At 33.9% G+C, this 21,303-nt stretch overlaps 1 pseudogene; it reads right to left on the reverse strand.

Moving 5' to 3' along the window:
- Positions 1-20,728: 20,728 nt before the first annotated feature.
- LOC127099052 (uncharacterized) lies at positions 20,729-20,828 on the reverse strand (annotated as a pseudogene).
- Between the last annotated feature and the right edge of the window lie 475 nt (positions 20,829-21,303).

Genomic DNA, 21,303 nt, shown 5'->3' on the forward strand with positions numbered 1-21,303 from the left:
GTGTGTGTGTGTGTGTGTGTGTGTGGAGTGGTTAAACTCTCCCTCAATTAAGTAGAGAGTATATTCTACTCCCCTGAGAGTATACTTTTCCCCCTTTTTCATGATAAAAAAGACGGGTAAAATATGCATTGCAGGAATTTAAATATGAAAACATAGGCATTTAGAAAGGAAAAATAACACACTTTATTAATTAAAGTAATATTGAATTGAGTACATAAAGCGGGAAAATGCATGAATTGAAAATAAATAGAAAACAGAAAAGCAAATATACTTAGAAAACCAAGACATATAAGTGAGACTACTCATTTCCACATGTATTATCATTATTTGAAATGATCTTCTTGATATCTGCCACATCCTTGGCCACATTCTGATAAATTTCCATGATCTTATTGCTTGTTGTTTTTTATGATTCTTCTAAGTCCTCTACTTCATCTATTCAATCTTCCTTTAGTTATTCATGTTTTATGTGAATCTTCATGTTCCTAAGAAAGGAGTAATCAATCATATTGTTGAGGTTGATACATATTGAAGGCGCCCAGGAGCTTAGTGATTATTGAGTGATCCATATGGAAGTCATACTCGCTGATTTTCTTTAGAGGTGATCACATGGATAAATATTCCGTCAACCCAGTTGCCTTGAATCTTTTCTATTAAGAGCCAAAGAGGGACTATATTATCTCTAATGACAAAGTTGAGGTTGATATTTCTTGGCAAGATAAATCTAGCTATGAGGTAGTGGATGACACTAACTTTTGGTTTGAAAAATATTGACTTAGTAGGAAATCTTCTTTTCTACATAGGGTTCATGACAAGGGCGTTCGAAGCAATGGAGCGCTTGAAGTTCTTGGTTCCTAATTGACCTTTATATGTGTAGGATGTTCTTTGGAAGGGTAGCTCAAATATTCTACCAAACTGATATTTCTGGATATCTATTTTGACTCCTTTTACGGATGATCTTAAAGATGTTCCAACAATTGATAAATTTGTATAAAATTCCTTCACAAAGATTTGAAAAGGTTCTATCGGGTACCTTTGTGAAAAATTCCCTTAGTGATCATTTATATCTTTGGATGTATGGTTTGTAGCTTTTCATGAAGCTTTCCTCTATGAACCATGGTTGGTTTACTTTTTGGTGGATCATCATCTTTTACTCTTTGGTTCTCTCTATCATACATGCAGAGAAAATATTTCTTGCTTTTTGATGAGGCCATGATGATAGTTATGACAATAGAGAAAGAACACACACAAGAAATAAGAGTAGAGAGAAAAATATGAGATGTAAAAGAGTGAAGAAGGGTTACTTGTTTATAGTGGTTCCTCTGACGAGTCTGAGCGTGTAAACCTTGCATAAAATTAATGGAAATTGTGCATAATAAAATTTAGAACAAAGTCTTTCCAAAAGCGATTGCCTAATCTATTTGGCTAGGGCCCAAATTGATTAGGTGATTAATTATATAGAAATATTGATCAATTTTGATCAATGCGAAGATCTTATTGACTTGTAGAAGAAGTTTCAATCAGATTGGATTTGAAAAGGAGCACAAGAAGGTCCTTTAATCGATTGGCTCAAAACTCCAATCAATTGGGCTTATTCAAATTAGCCTCTTTGGGGATTTTTGGGACTTGTGTTGGATTTGCTTTGGTTTCATACTTTTTGCACCCTTACCCACCTTATTTGCACCTTTTTTCTATAAAAGACTAGAAAGCTCATCCACGGGGTTAACACAAATATTTTAAATTGATGATAAAAAATTAAATGCACTATTTTAAAGAATTAATCAAATTTTTCCGATAATTTATCCTTAAAATAGTATTCTACCTCAATTATCAAGAGTCCTTGATAAAACCTCACTCTTTCGAGGGAATTCCAACACATTGTGGCATGCCCTTCTCTTCGGATCGCTAGATACGATAGTTGGTTAAATAACGAGACCAATAAGTCCACCATAAAATTATTTAATAAACATACTATGAGGCTAGAAGATCGTCACATATTAGAGATTTAGAGGTCATCCTCAATTAAAATCCTTGTTTTGATCACAACCGTTGGTACACCATCAACAATTATCTTCAGATCATAATCTTTACACTAAACTCTATTGTATACTTTAGAGTATGCTCTTTTCTTTGCACAACTTCATTATGACTTCATAAAAGCTATAAATATTCCCTGCAAAACATACTAGCATTTCACCTTTGGTACCCAAATTTTCTTGGGTCAAGGCGCGTTAGTGGCTCTATAAAGTTTAGGGTTACAAACTTTAGGACTTTTCAGTTTATCAAAATAAAAAGGCTCAGAATGGCCTAGTCTTTTGCAATAAGAACACTTATAAATAGGTCAATTTGATTTCTTCCTATTTAGTCCTTTACTAGGTGCTCTATCAGATTTAAAACATAGTACATTTTATTTAAGGAATGTCTCTGACTTGATAAGATCAAGTCAAGATTTTCTTTACCGTTAGTAAATTTACTTAGGGTTTCATTCATATTTATCACTTCCTTTTCAATGATACACAAGTCTCACATGTTCGTGTTGAGTTTCTAATATTAGTCATTTGAATCTTAAGAGTTTTATTACCTTCTTCAAGAAACTCTAGATACTACTTAAGGTCTAAGTTACGTTTTTTAATCTTATATTTTTCTTCACTTAACTTAGCACTTATTTTAAATAACTGCTTGTAAGATGGCTTTGTTATCTCATGGTCATCTTTTTAGTTAGATACTTTCAAGAGAACTTCATCTTCTTCGTCGGAAGAAGATTCTTTGATGGTTCTCCCTTAGGCTGACTCTTCATTTTTGGAGACTTTGTTTTCTCTTCTTTCAAAGATTCCAGTGGATGAGACTTCTTCTTCTTCTTTTTTTCTCTCACAAATGAAGTTCCTTCATTTGATGTTGAACTCTCAGAAGGTCATTCAACTACTGAGTATATTCTTTTAAAGGAATCCATATGAGTTGTTTGTTAGGAGTTTGATGAAGTTTATGAGGATTCTTCATTTTGGAGCTTAAGCCTTCATATTTAAATAATTGAACTAGTTCGTTCAACTTTTCTATGATTTCATCCTTTTTTAAATTATTTTCCTGAAGTTAATAGATACTCCCACCTCTTGATTTAAGGATTGGATCATATTTCCAATTCTTAATCTTAGGTATTTTTTAGTAATAAAAGTTCCAATAATTTCTAACATTTATAAATTTGGAAAAACATTTACGGATGAAGCATTCATCTTCTTCGTCTCCTATGTTCATTTTTTTTTGTTCGATACTTGGAGAAAATCCATATATCATTTAAATAGTATCCCACATTTCCTTCACGGATTTACAATTATAAAGATAAAGGAGTTTTCTATCAAGGATATTACTAGAAAGTTATTAGTTTTGAAATCTATTTCAAATTTTGTGTTTTCCTATACGGTCCAAAGAAAAACAAGTTTATCTTATACTTCACCATTTATGTTGTGAGTAGGAAAAAACAATTATTTCCTATTATTTCCCACAACTCTAAATCAATACTTTGAATAAAAAATTTAAGTCTTGTTTTCCATAGTTCAAACTTATCACCATTAAATGGTGGATGTGTGTTTAGGAGAGATCTCTTGTTATAAAAGGTGTTGGAAGTCATCTTCCTCATGAGGTGATTAGTCTTTAAATAGGAGTTAGACTCTGATTTCAATTGTTAAACATATGACTCCATACACAAGAGAGGTGAGGGGGTAAATTATGGGGTTTAGAAAAACTATAGTTTGAAAACTTATTGTTATCATTTCCAGAGTTTAAAAACATTTTGCGATTAAAACATTTTAAAGATAGAACCGGAAAATAAATATGCGGATAATAAAGAGATAAGGGTAAGAAGATGACACCAAAGTTATAGATGTTCAGTCGAAATGAAATGACCTAATCCTCTCCCCAAGACTTGATCTTGAGAGTATCCAGTAACGCTTATAAGCTTTTAGTAGGTTTAGCTTATAAACTCCCTTATACAAGGAAAATGAAGTTTTAGGTTAACTTCCAACCAAACAACAAACAAAAGAGAGAAGCAATTAGTCTTCCTTTGAAACAGGGAACTGAAGCGGTTAGTCTTCCTTCCAAATAGTATCCTGAAGCGATTAGTCTTCCTTCCAAACACGAACTTTAAGCGGTTAATCCCCAAGCTAAACTGAAATTTTCTACGGACTTATCTCAAACAAAAACTAGAGTTTTTAACAGGCTTTCCTCCAAACTGACCGATATTTTGAACAGGCTGGCCACAAACCAAGATAAGATTTTAAACCAGGATGAACTCGAAATGAAGTAAGCTTTTAAACCGGGATGAGCTTACAAACAAACTAGGGTTTTAAATAGGCTAACCATAGACAAAGTTTAGATTTTAAACCAGACTAATCTTGAACTCAAGTAAGCTTTTAAACTGGGCAGAGCTTACAAACCGAACCAGTGACTTCGAACTAAAATCCCCAAACAAATATTTTAAAGGGTTTATCTTTGAACCCAAACAAACACTCCCTTAAGGATAAATTATTCAATCGATAGGAAAACACTCCTTGGTTAATTTACAATGACTTTCTCGAAGCGCTACACCTAAATTAAAGTGAGAGACAATGAAGAAATATTTTTAAGGAGAGAGAGAGAGAGAGAGAGAGAGAGCTCACATTTTCAGGATATGAAAATATGAAGGGATACACCTCTATTTATAGGCTAGAGGTTGGCACAAGAAAGTAAAATCCATGGGCCAAAATTAATGTGTCAATCGATTGGCTCTTAAGCCCGATCAATTAGGAGCCCAAAATTAATCGATTTCAAATGCTCAAAATGGAAATAATACATAAAGAGATGTTTCCTTTTACTAAGAATTTGTGTTAATCATTTATGATTAATGTTTTCACTTACCAAATTGATTGGGTATAGGGTCCAATTGATTGGACAGTTCAAAACTTTGTCCAAAACGTTTTGACAGTTCCTGATTTAATTGGATATGCTCAATAAAAGTTTTGGGTTGTTTACTTTTAGATATAAGATATTTTAAATATATTTTAGTGCATGTGTAATTCAGCCGTACTACTTTACGATAACATCTATGTGTTTTTACAAAACACAGCTCACTCTGACGCGACTAGGTGAACTTTCACACTTTGAAGCTTCAATACTTGTCGAATAAACCAATAATATAAAGTTTTTATTGAATCTTGTTGGATATGAGGCTTTAGGTATATTCAGGTTGAATTTCATCATCAGAGGATGTTTGTAGTGTTCATTAAAACCTAATTTGCATGCTTGCATCTTTAACCGTTATTCTTACTTGCTTGACTTGATTCTTTAAGTTTTATCAATGGTTGCATCTCCATAAGTGAAACCAATTTGTCATATATAAGTTGATAAAGTTGTCATCATAAAAACCACATCATGAAAGACATACAATTATAGTCATTTCTTTGAATTACCTGTAAAACACGGATCCACAAAATTTACATTTTTGTCTCTCGAGCTTGGAAATGAAAAGTTATGGAGATTTTTCAATAAATGTATGTCTAATAATTAGGATATTTAACCTAACTATCCCATGGGTGGCGCTAGGTTATCAGTCTAGAGAGAGAGGCATATGGCTATACCATTGGAGATGGTGGGGGCAATTCTCCCATATTGCCTATTTACAGGAACTCTGGCATTCTAGATGAGGGACCTCTGGAGGTCAATGGTCCCATTCCTAACTTGATCATTCTAAGTGATAGCTCTAGAACTGAAGGATATCTTTTTGAGAGTGGAGGTTTCCCTCCCATCTCTTCTGATGGGAATGAGGGGGGAAACTCCCACCTCCAATTTACCAGGTGGTTGTCGCCCACTTGACTTCTTTTGTTTGTTATCATGAAGAAATAAAGTGGAAATTATTTCTCAAACTAAGACAAGGGCCCTTCACTTTTCTAATACTTTTGGCGTCGCTAGTGGTAGGGAACCTACAGAGGAAGAAATTAGGAACATCTCCTTTTTAGGAATAACAATTCCGGGTGATATCTCTAAATACAAAAGGTACATACAACGACTCCACCGTTACTACGGTCCTTCGAAGGACCGTGGAGATATCTCTAAATTTAGGTGCTTATATATATTTTTATTTTTTAATTAAACATTTTTAATTTATTACCATAGGTTTTTAAAACAACCGTAGTGATATCAGTTGATGTTTCATGAGTTTGATTCCCATCACCTGCTAATTCATGATTTCTTCAGTATTTTATCATCGTCTTTCATTTTTATTTAAAAAGAGAAGTTATATCACTATGATTCTTTAAATTAATCGTTGTGATATATTTTATAATTTTGTAAAATTTTAATTACTTAAAACCTGACGCTTTTTTTAATAAAATATCAATAAATGTAAATCTTATATCACCACGGTTGTCTAAACACACCGTTATAATATATATTTATTTTTTTTTAAAAAAATTTAATTGCTTAAAACCTTACGCTTTTTTTAATAAAATATCATTAATATAAATCTTATATCACCATAGTTGTCTAAAAACACCATTGTAATATATTTTTCATTATTTTTTAAAACTTGTAATTACTTAAAACCTAACATTTTTTATAAAATTACATCATATATCACAACGATTTTGATAAACAACCATGGCGATATTATTTACTCACTTTAAACAGAGCTAGGTAACTTGTCTCTTCAATTCCATATTTTCATTTCCTATCAAGAAACAACCTCCGACGAAACAACGCAATTTTCAACCCTAACCTAACCAAACAACATCATTTTCAATCCTAACAAAACAAAACCAGTTTCAACCCTAACCTAACCAAACAACAAAATTTTCAAACAATGTCTGTGCTTTCGTACCGTCGAGGAAGGAGCCGTCACCATGTTCTTCGTTCTTGACTAGCCTTCAATTAAGCTGTCGAGGAGGAACTCAAAGATTCTGACAATATTTTCCCCATGTTTTCGGTACATAAACGTTTTCGGTATTTATTCCCCATGAAGATTCTGACAATATTTATTCATCATGTTTTCGGTACATAAGCGTTTTCCCCATGCATCTACAGTACAATCATTTTCCATTGGTGTTTATGTATTTATTGTTATTGATACATCTGTTGATGATGCAATTGTTGATGATGTTTGTATCTTAATGCCACTGTTGTTATTGATGATGTTTGTTGATGATGCTATTGTTGATGATTTTTGTTGATAATGTTATTATTGATACTATTATTGATGATGCTATTATTGATGATATTTATTGGTGATGCTATTGTTGATGATGTTTGTTGATGATGCTATTATTGATGATGTTATTGTTGATGATGTTTGTTGAGGATATTATTGTTGATAGATGGTCTATTCTTTATCTAGTAGCAATTAAGCTACATATACAAATGAAACCGATACAAATGATTCTCAGCCTATAGTAGGACAATAGAAAAAGAACATCAAAGAGGTGCCACAATTATGATTAAATTAAAAAAAAGTCTGCAAGTCAGGTGTCAGACTTTTGGTCGAGTTTAGTGTCGTTTATACTATTCTTGATGGTCCTCATTCATCGTTTTTTAAGAGTTATGTTGTGTTCCTTTGATGTAGAAAAGTTAGCATATTGTTAGATGATTGGAAAGATATAACATATGAGGTGAACAATAGCATATGGATAGACGTTCAGGTATAATAATTTTAATTTCCATCGATTCAATATTACTTTATATAAACACTAATACATACTTATTAATATAAATATGTAGTTGACATTTGAGTTTAATGCATTCTAAGTTGAAAAAAAAGTGGATCACGTATGCTGGTACGAATTGGATAAGTTTTAGGTCACGACTCACAAGTGACTATATTACGAAGCCTAAGCCTAATATTTAGCACCCATGGGTGAAATATCCTTATCTTGACAAGAAGTTTTGGAAAAAAAATTGTGAACTCTCATAGTTCTGAGTTCATGGTTAGTACCAGTTGTATTTTCTGATAATTTTATGGATACAACCATGGACGTTAATATTTTTCCTATGTTTAAAACAATTTAAAAGTGAAGTAGGAAAGTTGAACAAGTCTAAAAACAAATACCCCATAGATTTTCTCGTGAGGGATACAAGAAACTTAAGAAAACAATGATTGTTGGAAAAAAATAACAACTAGGAGATGGGGACTCCATGAGTCATGATCAGGAACCATCACTACCATCACGACATGAGAAGTGGAAGAGGGCTAGACAAAAACCAAATAGAGACTACACTTCAGATGCCTCAAGATTAGTAACTGAGAAAATTGTAATTAAGACTTATTGTGCATATGTTAAGTGTTATTTAAATCGCTTTGGTAATCAACAATGTATGTTTTATCATGTTGTGTAAGATTCCTTAGTTAACTTATCTCGTGAAGGTTCCTTTATTCCAAAACCACGGCATGATATATTAGTAGAAGTAATAGGAACAAGGGAGCATGGTGGGCGTGTCAGTGGGATTGAAGATAGAATCAGCCTAAGAGTGTTTTTTGGCAAGTCTAGAAAAAGCATCGAACATGTGCAAAAAGAAACTTTGGAAGAGCTTCAGAGAAAGATAGATACTCAAAAGCAAGAATTTGAAGAGAAGTTAAAAGCGAAGTGAGAAACTTGCAGGAAATAATCAGAAGAAGTAAAAGAGTTATATATGGTATGTGAAAGTGAGAATATTGTGATATATTAAATGTATGATATACGTTGTGTTAATTTTGTTTTGTATTCCTATGTTTTTTATGATGTAGAGAATAAATGGAATCGTCCTACAGTGCATAAATGAAGATGGTGATGCTGATGATCAATTTCCTAATAGAAATGTTGTACATGGTGCAAGCATAAAAGGAAATTGTTCATCCACCCCCACCAGTAGAAAGATCCATAACGAGTTATTGGCTCCCTCTGAAGAATCATGTTCCAAAATGTTATGTTACATTATGCGCAACAAAGACGCATTGTTTTCTCTTGCACTAGAACATGATCCAGATATTGAAGGGTTAGAGGAATTCTTAATCATTCATAAATATATAAATGATATGATCGTTGGAACTCGGTGGTTGGACATAAGGTTACTATAAGTTTGGTGCACGAAAGTATATCTCATTATGGTACATTCATTGTTTTGTATAGAACTAATTCCTCACGTTTTTTTGTATTTTATTTAACCATTTATGTACATTTATCGTGTTTGTATATAATTAAATAAATTGAATACTTATGGATTGTTTGATCCATTTAGAGTACGATTTACAAATAATTCTACAAAAACATTTAAGAATACTTAACATCACAAATAGCGAAAGGGAGAATATTACTTAGCACCATTCCTCAATAAGTGAGTAATTTTAAAATTATGGTTTCTCTATTATAGTTATTTTTCATGTTTTACCAAATACTAATTATATATACTTGTATTTTTCATTCAGAGAACATTATAAATTGATCATTGTATCTCTTCGAACGAATATGGTAACTACGTTGTGTTCGTTACACTACGAACTTGATCCTATGATGAGACAAATTATTACTAGGTAACTTCATGTTTATGATACTTTTAGTAATATTTTATTTGACTGTGTAATTATCTTAGTGTTTAATATTTTTAAATCATTTTCAATATACAGGGTTTGGAGAGACACTATAGGTTGAACAACTCTAGAAAAAAGCTCGCTTTTGTGAGCCTAAGGTAAGTGGATTAATTGCGACATTCACTTACATTTATTCATCAAATGTATGGTTATATATTCATGAAATATTTAAATTTGTAGATTAAGAAACAAGCTGAGGGATACGAGTGTGGGTACTATGTAATGAAACACATGTTTAACATCGTCTTTGCCGCCATTATTGATTTGTGGGATCAAGTATATATAATGTCATGAAATGTTTTGAATAACATATTAATGTTAAGGTAATTTTCTATTATAATTCAAATCACATGATATTCAATTTTTTTTCACTTGTTCATGTTGATGTTTAACGACATGACATCTTTCTCTCCCGAAGACTTAGACGGTGTTCGTAGACGTTTGCCGTTTATTTTCAATGCGTTAGTTGAAAATGGATGATGGTATTGTATGAATTCGTTTTTGATGGTTGTAAATATATTTTTATTTCTTAATTTAATATTTTGTAGATATTTACCTATATATATGTATAATATACAGGTTTGTAATATATAGAAAAATAAAATAAAGTTTTAAAAAAAGTATTTAATCACAGTAATTTATACCAATTATTGTTATAGATAGAGCACAAAATATTATAAACCATACAATCACTAGGTTTTAAACTCATGATCTTTTGCTTTATATCACAACAGTTGTATACTTTGACCGTTGTGATATATAACACACTACCTAGTTTATCACAACGGTCCTACACCCGTGGTGGAAAGCATCATACATACAATCACACTTTACCTCCCAACAGTTGGTAGGACATGGTTGTATCCCTTTTACAACCGTTATGATAGGTGTTTTTTATAGTAGGGGCCCACCTCTGATCTTCGTTATCTTTATGTGAAAGCTGGGACGATATGGTAAAATGGGGATGACCTACTTTGGTTCAACGTCTTAATTCGGGAATCTACCCTTGGGTTGATCCTGATATAATATGGATTGTCTCTACATATGGTATTTCAAATAAGGTTTATGATATTTGCATAGAGGTGTATTAGTCATCTGATTGGATTCTCATATTGGCGAGGGTAAACATATTTGCGGTCATTATGATGGGTGTGGTATTCCATTTTACGAGTGACTTTTCACCCGGCTGAAACTCAGGCTACCCTTTACTGCTTTTAAGGAGGGCTTGTTGAATCACTTGGTCATATCCACTTCTTAATTTCATCCGTCAACTTAGGCTTTTGTAAAGGTATTCAAGTATTGGTGTGAGTATCGAAGGGCTGAGCCATATGTTAATCTCTTTTTCAAATTGTTCCTCGTATCTCAGACTTCGAAAGGATATGTCCATGGTTAGAGGATCCTTTATATTCGTCAGTCGAAAAAGATGTTTGGCATATATATGGATATTTTAAAGAAATTCAAGTACCATTACATTTTGGTAACTCCCTTTAGCCCAATGGCTCATTCGGTTTTTTGTAAAGTTGACCAGGAGGTTCCAGCCTCCCATTTTCCTTCTTCTCAATTTCAGGAAAGGGTTAGGAGGTATTGGTCTTGGGACCATTTCAAGCAAGTGTCTCTTAAATATTATTTTCGTGATGACAAACTTACTCTGAAAGAGGTGTTGTTGAATAAAGGTTTGGTGTCCTTATGGAATGATTAGGTTATGAGTAGGGAAAAAGATGAGGAAGTAGGATTTATAAAGCAGTAGAGGTGGGTTATTAACTCTCAGGATATCTTGGATTCTTCTAGTGCTAAGGAGAGGATATGACTTTTTGGTAAGGGGAGAGTTTTTATTTTCTTTATTTTTATTATTATTATTATTATTATTATTATTATTATTATTTTATTTTGTGAATGGTCGTCTTTCATTGTTTGAAGATTTAATGGCCTCTCTTAGGAATCTTTGCGAAAGAAGGAAGGATATGGAAGTCATGAATGGTGCCAAGGTTTTCCCTTCTTCTGGTCTTTCTGACTCAACTTCCGACCAAGCAACCCAACCATCATCGGACCCGACTGTATCACAATCTAACCTTCCTCATACGACTTCGACAAACAAATGTGAAAGGAGGAGCAAGAAATCTCATGAATGTCTCCTTTCTTTGAAAAATGGCCATAGTGAAAGGGGTCGAGACAAAGATCATGTTGTAGAAGATGCTGGGAAAAAGATGCCGACTTCTGATTCTCATTTTGTTGGGATTTCTCTTGAAGTTATAGATGTTGCTACTTCTAAGATTTCTTCCATCCTTTCCTCCCGGGTTCCTTAAATGTCTCAAGAAGTACAAAAATCTTTCTCAAATCATGATGTTGCATACATCCAAAATATTTTGTATACTTGGAAGATGGAGCTGATGATCGAGACGACCTACCACTCATTCAGCAACTATTTTTTGTCGACTCTGGTCATTGTCGAACATAGTGATGTGCTTGTGCCTACTGTCCTTCTGAAAGAAAGGGACTAATGGAAGAGTAAGTGTGAAGTCGTCACATGTGAGTGAATTGTCCTTCAGGAGAAGGTATCGAAACTCCAAGTAGAGTTGACTCAATCTAAGGAGGAGGTTGATTTTTGGAAGGTTGAAGCTGGAAAGTTTCCGAAACATCAAAAGGAAGTGGAGAATCATGGCAGTCCTTCTCCCTTGGTGGCTAAAATCACTGATATTCAAAAGACTATGGCTGGGAAAGATAAGGCTTTGGAAGAAGCAAATTCTTCTCCTACAGAATCGTTGTCTCAACTGATTTCCACCCAGAAGGCTTTAAAGAAAGAACACGAATCTTGTTAAAGATGAATGAAGAAGTATAACAATGCTATCAATTAGGGTATTCATGGTGCTCATGTTAGAATAATATATATATTGATCATATGTTCCTGATAACAAAAGAACAACAAGATCAATAAAACAATATGCGAAAATAGAATTAGAGGTTTTACCTCTAGCCATTGTTGCAGTGTTGTGAGTGCACTGCCTTTGATTCTTCCAAGCTCTTACTCTCTCAATATAGATGGTGTATTTCTCTTGCAATGAGAGAAAGCTTTGGGGACCAAAGACTATTTATAGGCTTGATTCTACCATCAAGAATTTAAAGCCATTAAAACTCATTACCATCCAATTAAATGGTCATATCAATTTACATTAAAACCAAAATAAATCATACCCTTTTCAGAACCAAAACCCCAAAACTATTGACCATATTAAAATTGGTTTTTTATTATTAATAATTATTATAATAAAAATAAGAAACCGTTACATTCTCCCAATTGGTCCATAGAACTGATTGTTGGCATAAACGAGTCATAGAAAACTTACTCAAGAAATAAATATGTGAATCATAGATATAGTCCCTCTTAAAGCGAGTAGTCTCATCTATGTATTATAACATGTCTATTTTCAAGTATATATCTGTAATGTGGTAACTAACTTGATGAATAAACCAATGTTTACTCTTGGTCCAGATGTAACATATTTTCTCAAACTGATGTGCGCATGAAAATGAGAAAACATCACAATATAAGAGTTTTATTAATAAACTATATGTATACAATCATCAGGAGGACCCAAGTCCCATGTTCTTTACATGATCCTTAAATTTTATTGGTGGCATGCCCTTAGTCAAAGGATCAACGATCATTAAATCAGTACTAATGTGATTAATAACTACTATTTTATCTTTAACTCTTTCTCTAATGGCTAAATACTTTATGTCGATGTGTTTGCTTTGACTTCCACTTTTATTGTTCTTAGCCATAAAGACAGCTGCTGAATTATCGCAAAAAATCTTCAGAGGTTTAGAAATAGAATCCATGATTCTAAGCCTAGAAATAAAACTCTTAAGCCATACACCATGAGAAGTAGCCTCAAAACATGAGACAAACTCGGCTTCCATAGTAGAAGTAGCAACCAAGGTTGGCTTAGTACTTCTCCATGAAATAGCTCTATCAGTCATCATAAAAATATATCCTGATGTTGATTTGCGAGAATCAACACAACCAGCAAAGTCGGAGTCTGAATAGCCGATCACATCAAGATTGTCTGTCTGCCTATACATTAGCATGTAATCTTTTGTTCCTTTAATATATATCAACACCTTCTTTGCAGCTTTCCAGTGATCCATACCTAGATTACTCTGATATCTTCCTAAGATTCCAACAGCAAGTGCAATGTTGGGCCTTGTGCATACTTGAGCATACATAAGACTTCCAACAACAGAAGCATATGGAATGTTCTTCATTTGTTCCCGCTCAAAATCATTCTTAGGGCATTGATTCAAATTAAATCTATCGCCCTTGATAATGGGTGAAACACTTGGTGAACAATCTTTCATTCTAAATCTCTCTAAAACTTTATTGATGTAGGTTTCTTGTGATAGACCCAAAATTCCTCGAAGTCTATCTCTGTGGATCTTAATGCCAATGACATAAGATGCCTCACCCATATCCTTCATATCAAAGTTTTTAGAGAGGAATTGTTTCACCTCATGTAGAAAACCTTTATCATTGGTTGCAAGTAGTATGTCATCCACATACAAAATGAGAAAACAAATTTTACTCCCACTGACCTTCTGGTATATACATTGATCCATGGGGTTTTCAATAAACCCAAATGAATATATAGTTTCATGGAATTTAAGATACCATTGACGAGAGGCTTGTTTTAAACCATATATGGATCTCTTAAGCCTGCAAACCAAATGCTCACCACTATTAGAAGAGAAACCTTCAGGTTGTTTCATATAAACCTCCTCCTCTAAATCACCATTAAGAAAGGTTGTTTTCATATCCATTTGATGCAACTCAAGGTCAAAATGTGCAACTAATTCCAAGATGACACAAAGAGAATCTTTCTTAGATACAGGAGAAAAATTATTAGTGTAATCGATTCCCTCCTTTTGAGTAAATCCCTTAGCAACGAGTCTGGCCTTGTATCTCTCAATGTTGCCTAATGAATCTTTCTTGGTTTTAAAGACCCATTTACAACCAATGGCCTTTGCCCCATTAGGTAACTCTACAAGATCCCATACGTCGTTGTTTTTCATGGAATTCATTTCATCATTCATGGCATCATACCACAAATTTGACTCTTTGCAACTCATGGCTTGTCTAAAGCTCTCGGGATCATTCTCAGCTCCAACATTATAGTCAGATTCTTGTAGATACACAATGTAATCATTAAGAATAGCTGACTTTCTTGTCCTAGTAAATCTTCTTAATGTTTGATCAACATTTTCTTGTGGATCTTGTTGTTCAACTAATTGTTCATCATCTTGATGACCAACTTGATTTACTGGATCATCAATAGCTTGTGGAGTCTCGATGATTGGTTGATCAACATCCATTTGAACTTGAGGGATGTTGTAAATAGTAACCAATCTATTAATTGAAGTGGAAGGTTCATACTCTATATGATCATGCACAGAAATTGAATTTTTGATTTGATCGCTCCCACTAGTCAAATGTTTTTCAAGAAACTTTGCATTTCTTGACTCCACAATCCTAGTTGTATGAGATGGACAATAAAATCTATAACCTTTAGACCTTTCGGAATATCCAATGAAATACCCACTAATGGTCCTCGGATCTAGTTTCTTTTCTTGTGGGTTATAAATCCTCACCTCAGACGGACATCCCCAAACGCGCATATGTCGTAAACTCGACTTCCATCCTTTAAATAACTCAAATGGTGTCTTTGGGACAGCCTTGGATGGAACCCGGTTTAGAATATATACATCATTCTTTAGTGCTTCATTCCACAATGATTTAGGAAGATTAGAGTTGCTAAGCATACTCCGCACCATGTTCAATAATGTTCGGTTTCTTCTTTCTGCAACACCATTTTGGTTCGGAGAACCGGGCATGGTGTATTGGGCAACAATCCCATGTTCTTGAAGAAACTTAGCAAATAGACCAGGTGCTTGTCCACTCTCAATGTATCTACCATAGTATTCACCACCCCGATTTGATCTCACTATCTTTATTTGTTTTCCACACTGGTTCTCAACTTCAGCATTAAAGACTTTGAAGGCATCCAATGCTTCATATTTATTGTTAAGAAAATAAATATTCATATATCGTGAGTAATCATCTATGAAAGTGATGAAATATTTCTGACCATGTGCATCCATATCAGGACAACATATATTTGTATGAATTATTTCTAATATACTTGAACTTCTATTGGCACCTTTCTTAGACATGTTGGTCTGCTTTCCCTTAATGCAGTCAACACAAGTTTCAAAGTCAGCAAAATCTAGAGTATTAAGTACCCCATATTTTACTAACCTTTAAATTCTCTCTATGGAGATATGTCTTAATCTCCGATGCCATAATATAGAAGAATTCTCATTAATATTACACCGCTTAGTGCCAGTTTGAACATGCATTGAACTATAAATGGATTCGATTTGTAAATTAATACGATAAAGACCATCAGATAATATACCATTCCCAACACATTCTGAATTATAAAATAATTCAAACAAGGTGTCTTTAAAATTAAAGGAATATCCAAAAGGTACAAGTCTAGAAACTGAAATCAAGTTTTGTGAGAAACTTGGTACATAAAAGGTCCTTTCTAATTTCAAAACAAAACCATTATTCAAAATTAAATTGTAAGTTCCAATAGCTTCCACATGTGAGCCCATCCTACTTCCTTATAGGACAGTCCGCTCACTTCCCACTGGCTTCCTTAGGTTTTGCATACCCTGTAAGGAATTTGTTATATGGATTGTTGATCCAGAATCAATCCACCAAGTGTTAATATTAACATCGGTCATATTAGATTCATAACAAACAAATGAGAATAAATTAACTTTCTTCTCAAGCCATTCTTTGAATCCAGGGCATTCCTTCTTCATGTGTCCTCCCTTTTTACAGAAGTAACACTTTGCTTCTTTCTTGATATCACCTTGCGGTGGTATTTTGAATTTCCCTTTCTGATTGTCTTGTGACTTGTCAGTTTTGAAAGCTTTGTTCTTCCCGCGAGTGCTTGTCAGCAATGCACTCTCACTCTGTTCCATTACAAGTCTTTCTTCTTCCTGAACACACATGGTCATTAATTCATTGATTGACCATGTGTCTTTATGTGTATTGTAGGAGATCTTGAAAGGCTCATACTCAAACGGAAGAAAGATCAGAATATAGTGCACCAGGAAGGAGTCAGACATATCAACCTCAAGTTTCTTAAGTTGAGCTGAAATGTCACGTATTTTCATTATGTGCTCACACACACCTTTCACACTAGGGAGTCGGTAGGAGGAAAATTTCATAATTAATTTGCTTGCCAAAGCCTTTTCAGAAGTGACGAACTGATCGTCAATGGCTTTCATCAAATCACAGACATTCTCATGCTGATCGGAAGAACCACGTATTTCACCTGTGACCTTAGTCTTAATGAACATCACACTGAGCCGATTGGATCTCTCCCACCTCTCATATAGTGCGATTGCAGCTGGAGTACTTTCATCTGTAATTGCAGGTGGTTCGTCTTTCCTAATAGCATAATCTATGTCCATCCATCCTATATGGAGGAGAATTTTTTCCTTCCACACCTTATAGTTATCTCCTCTGAACTCGAGAATATCACATCGGATATCAGAAAAATTAGCAGGTTGAGAAGCTAAAAAGATAAACAAAATTGATGTCAAATTTTGAGGCATAAATATTATCCAAATTGTATGTATTATCAATATAAACATACCATAAAATAAATCTTGCAACATAAAAATTACCTGTGGGCTAAATTTTAATGTAATAAGATTTTTAAAAAAATTGCGATAGATTTTTCAAACCTCACACTTTACGTGCACGATATAATTTTGTTTTTCTATCCAAAATTAATACTTTATGATAAAACTATCAAATTATGTACCAATTCATAATTTTTGTGGGCAAGTTATGAAAATATTTTGACATTTTATCCTAATTAATCATACAAATATAATAAAAATTTCTGTAGAATAAAATTCATTATACCACGTATAATTAATTACAATTTTATGTCTAATAATTTATGTGATCTCAAAACTTTAAAAAAATAATCTCAATTAATTTAAGGATGTTGTGGCTAATCCAAATTAATCAAAATTATAACGATCACTAGACATAGAAACTCAATTATATTAGAGAATAAAAATAAATAAATAAGATCTCTTATACAATTGCTTAACAAAAATAATAACATTATAAATCAATTTTAATTTATGCACAAATTTAATTCAAAGATTAAATAATAAGGCATAATAATCAGTAAAAATGAAATCATATGGATATGAACAGAATCAAAATATATGTTTAACAAAGCAGCGCAACAGTAACATTCATGAATAATTTTATTACAGAAATTTTTTATTACTGTTCACGGGATTACTTTTCATGCTCACGCGATTACTATTCATGCCGTAAGTTTCCATAAAAAAATTCAAAATTCAAAATTAAATCACAAAAAAATACCGAATATGGAAGAACCATTCGGAAATAATGCAGAGGCGGTAGAGGCTCTGATACCAAATGTTAGAATAATATATATATATTGATCATATGTTCCTGATAACAAAAGAACAACACGATCAATAAAACAATATGCGAAAATAGAATTAGAGGTTTTACCTCGAGCCATTGTTGCAGTGTTGTGAGTGCATTGCCTTTGATTCTTCCAAGCTCTTTCTCTCTCAATATAGATGATGTATGATAACATGAAATTATATCACATTTGAAGACTTAATTCAATTAGATTATATTATCATTTACTTTAATTTATCCCATTTTATCAGATATTATGCAGTATTTCTTTTCTATTTACATCAGGTACCCATTTTGAAGCAAAAGTGAAAAAGGGAAGAAAAGGAGGTGTAGAATAGAGTAAAAAGGAAACAAATATCAAAGACCAAGCCCAGCCCAAAAGAAAGCGCACGTTGTGCCTGTGACGGGCGTCACAAGGGTTGTGACGAGCGTCACACTAGAAGCATCCCTGTGACGAGCGTCACACATGGTGTGACGAGCGTCACACCATTCCACTAGCTTTTTGGCGCAAGTCACGCTCTCAGAAGAATTGAAGAAGAACGTTGAGAGAGTTCGTGTCCTATGCCCACGCCGTGTATTTAGCCATGCTGAAGACTCGTGGGAAACGGAATGCAGTTACCAAGGCTATTATAAATAGCCATCTCACAAAGTTAAAAAACTCTCAGTTTTTGCACGCTCAGTTTGCCGAAGCTCTGCCAAATTTTCTTTTCACGCCTTTGCTTATTTTTCTTCCTTTCCAGCAACTTAGCATTGTTTATTTTATTTATTTCTTTTGCAAGCTTTACATTCTTGTTCCCTTGCAAATTTACCTTTCCAGTTTTAGCTTTTAGATATTTTTCGCATAATAGTTTCTACACCGGAAACTATTGTGCAACTTTATACCGGATTTAACCTTACGTTATATTCCAGTTTTATTTCCTTGATTTAATTTACTGTCTAATTGAAGAATCCAAGAACAAATCCTACCGGCTTGTGGTGGAGTGTTCAAGACCATTGTATTACGCATTCAGGTTCTTTAATTGTTATTTAATTTTTAATGTTTTATTCTATTGTTTATTCATATTGCCTGCCTGGAATGAGTCTGTTTATGCATGATATAAATTCTTATTTATTTAGCATGTCTGGCTAATTTGCCTAGGTATCGGTATGTAAAGTAAGCAGAATAAGGGATCAAGACTGAGTCGGTCTATTTAAACTTAAAATCAAAATCAATCTTTTTACGGTTTCAACTTACAGGTTTAATAACAAGATTTTTTACAAAAGTAAAAGACATAAAGAAGTTAAAATCAATAGAGCGAGAGTTTGAGATTTTAACTGGACAGTGTAAGTTAGGCATTAATTCTAGATCAGGGCGAGAGCAAGTTTTAGAGTTAATTAAATTCTGACCTTTTCCAAAAAGTATTTTTAAAGATTGGATGTGAGGACGAGAGTTAAGCATTTGGATTTAATTATATAACCTAAGTCAACAGAGCGAGAGTTTGAGATAAGGGTGTTTAAAACGGTCAGTATTTTCTTAAAAAGAGTTTCTGCAACTTTATTGTTTTCAAAATATGGTTTTTGACTTAATTATAAGTGACAACAACATTAATATAAAATCATGGTTTATTCAACAGAGCGAGAGTTTGAGATAGAACCTTTAACCAATGAAGTTAACCGAAACGATTCATTTTAAAACCAAGAAACCGACAAAGACTTGATTCCCTAGTTTTGACGAACTACATACCGATATCCGTTTTATTAATATTTAATCTAGATATTAGTTTAGCTCTTAGTTTTTCCCCAAACAATCAAACATTTTCACCTTAGATTTACGTAGTAACCTTAGATAACGGTATATCGATTCATAACTCCCTGTGGGATCGATATCTTTTAAAACTACGCGATAGAACTGTGCACTTGCAGTTTGTATCCCATTCTCGACTCACCCAGTCGAGCGATCAAGTTTTTGGCGCCGTTGCCGGGAACTTTTATTCAATCAATATCGTAACTCTTCCGTTACGCTGTAGAGACTAAGGTTTCTTTTTCTTCTATTTTCTTTCTTTCGTTGATTTGTATGCCACGCACTCGCTCTCAAGGCGAACCGCTCTATTTACGAATCAACGATATCGAACTATATCTCCGAGTCTTACGACGAATTCGGGAATATCGTGCTGAAAACAATCTCCCTCCTATAAACCTTCCAGATTTCAAAAACATTTTTCCTTCTTTAACCGAGATGGCAGAACCAGCTCGTGCTCTTAGAGATTACGCCGCTCCATCGCAAGATGAACCGCATTCAAGTATTGCTCCGCCCGCAATCGAAGCAAACAACTTTGAACTTAAACCTTCGTTGTTGCAGGCTGTGCAACAGAACCAATTCTCTGGAAATCTTACCGAAGATCCAAACCTTCATTTATCCGTATTTGTTCAATACGCTGATACTGTTAAAGCTAATGGTGTCACTTCAGAGGCGATTCGACTTCGTCTTTTTCCTTTCTCATTAAGAGATAGCGCTAGAAGATGGCTTCAATCTCTCCCTTCCAACTCAGTCACCACATGGAACGAGTTGAAGAAAGTTTTTCTTGCCCGATATTTTCCGCCAAGCAAAACAGCTATGTTAAGAGCCCAGATAAACGGATTTAAACAGAAAGACAACGAGTCTCTTTTCGAAGCATGGGAAAGATACAAAGACATGATGAGACTTTGCCCACACCATGGTTTGGAAGACTGGTTAGTAATTCACACATTTTATAATGGTCTCTTATACAATACAAGGTTAACAATAGACGCCGCTGCAGGTGGTGCACTAATGAACAAACCTTACGCTGATGCTTACCAGCTTATCGAGAGCATGGCCCAAAACCACTATCAGTGGGGAACCGAACGAACGAATGTGGAAAAACCTCAACCGAAAACTGGCATGTACGAGATAAGTAACCTTGATCACGTCAATGCAAAAGTGGATGCTTTGGTCCAAAAAATTGAAAGTTTAAACGTATCACCTCCAGCCGCCGTGGTTGCTATAACTCAGAATTGCGAGGTCTGTGGAATCCAAGGCCACACTCCTGCGGAATGTCAACTCTTGACTGGAATCCAAGCAGAGCAAGTAAACTATGCTCAAGGAAGCCCCTATTCGAATACCTATAACCCAAATTGGAAGAACCATCCAAACTTCTCATATAAGAGTAATAATGCT

Source organism: Lathyrus oleraceus, chromosome 6, assembly GCF_024323335.1.
Source record: "Lathyrus oleraceus cultivar Zhongwan6 chromosome 6, CAAS_Psat_ZW6_1.0, whole genome shotgun sequence".
Lineage (NCBI taxonomy): Eukaryota > Viridiplantae > Streptophyta > Magnoliopsida > Fabales > Fabaceae > Lathyrus > Lathyrus oleraceus.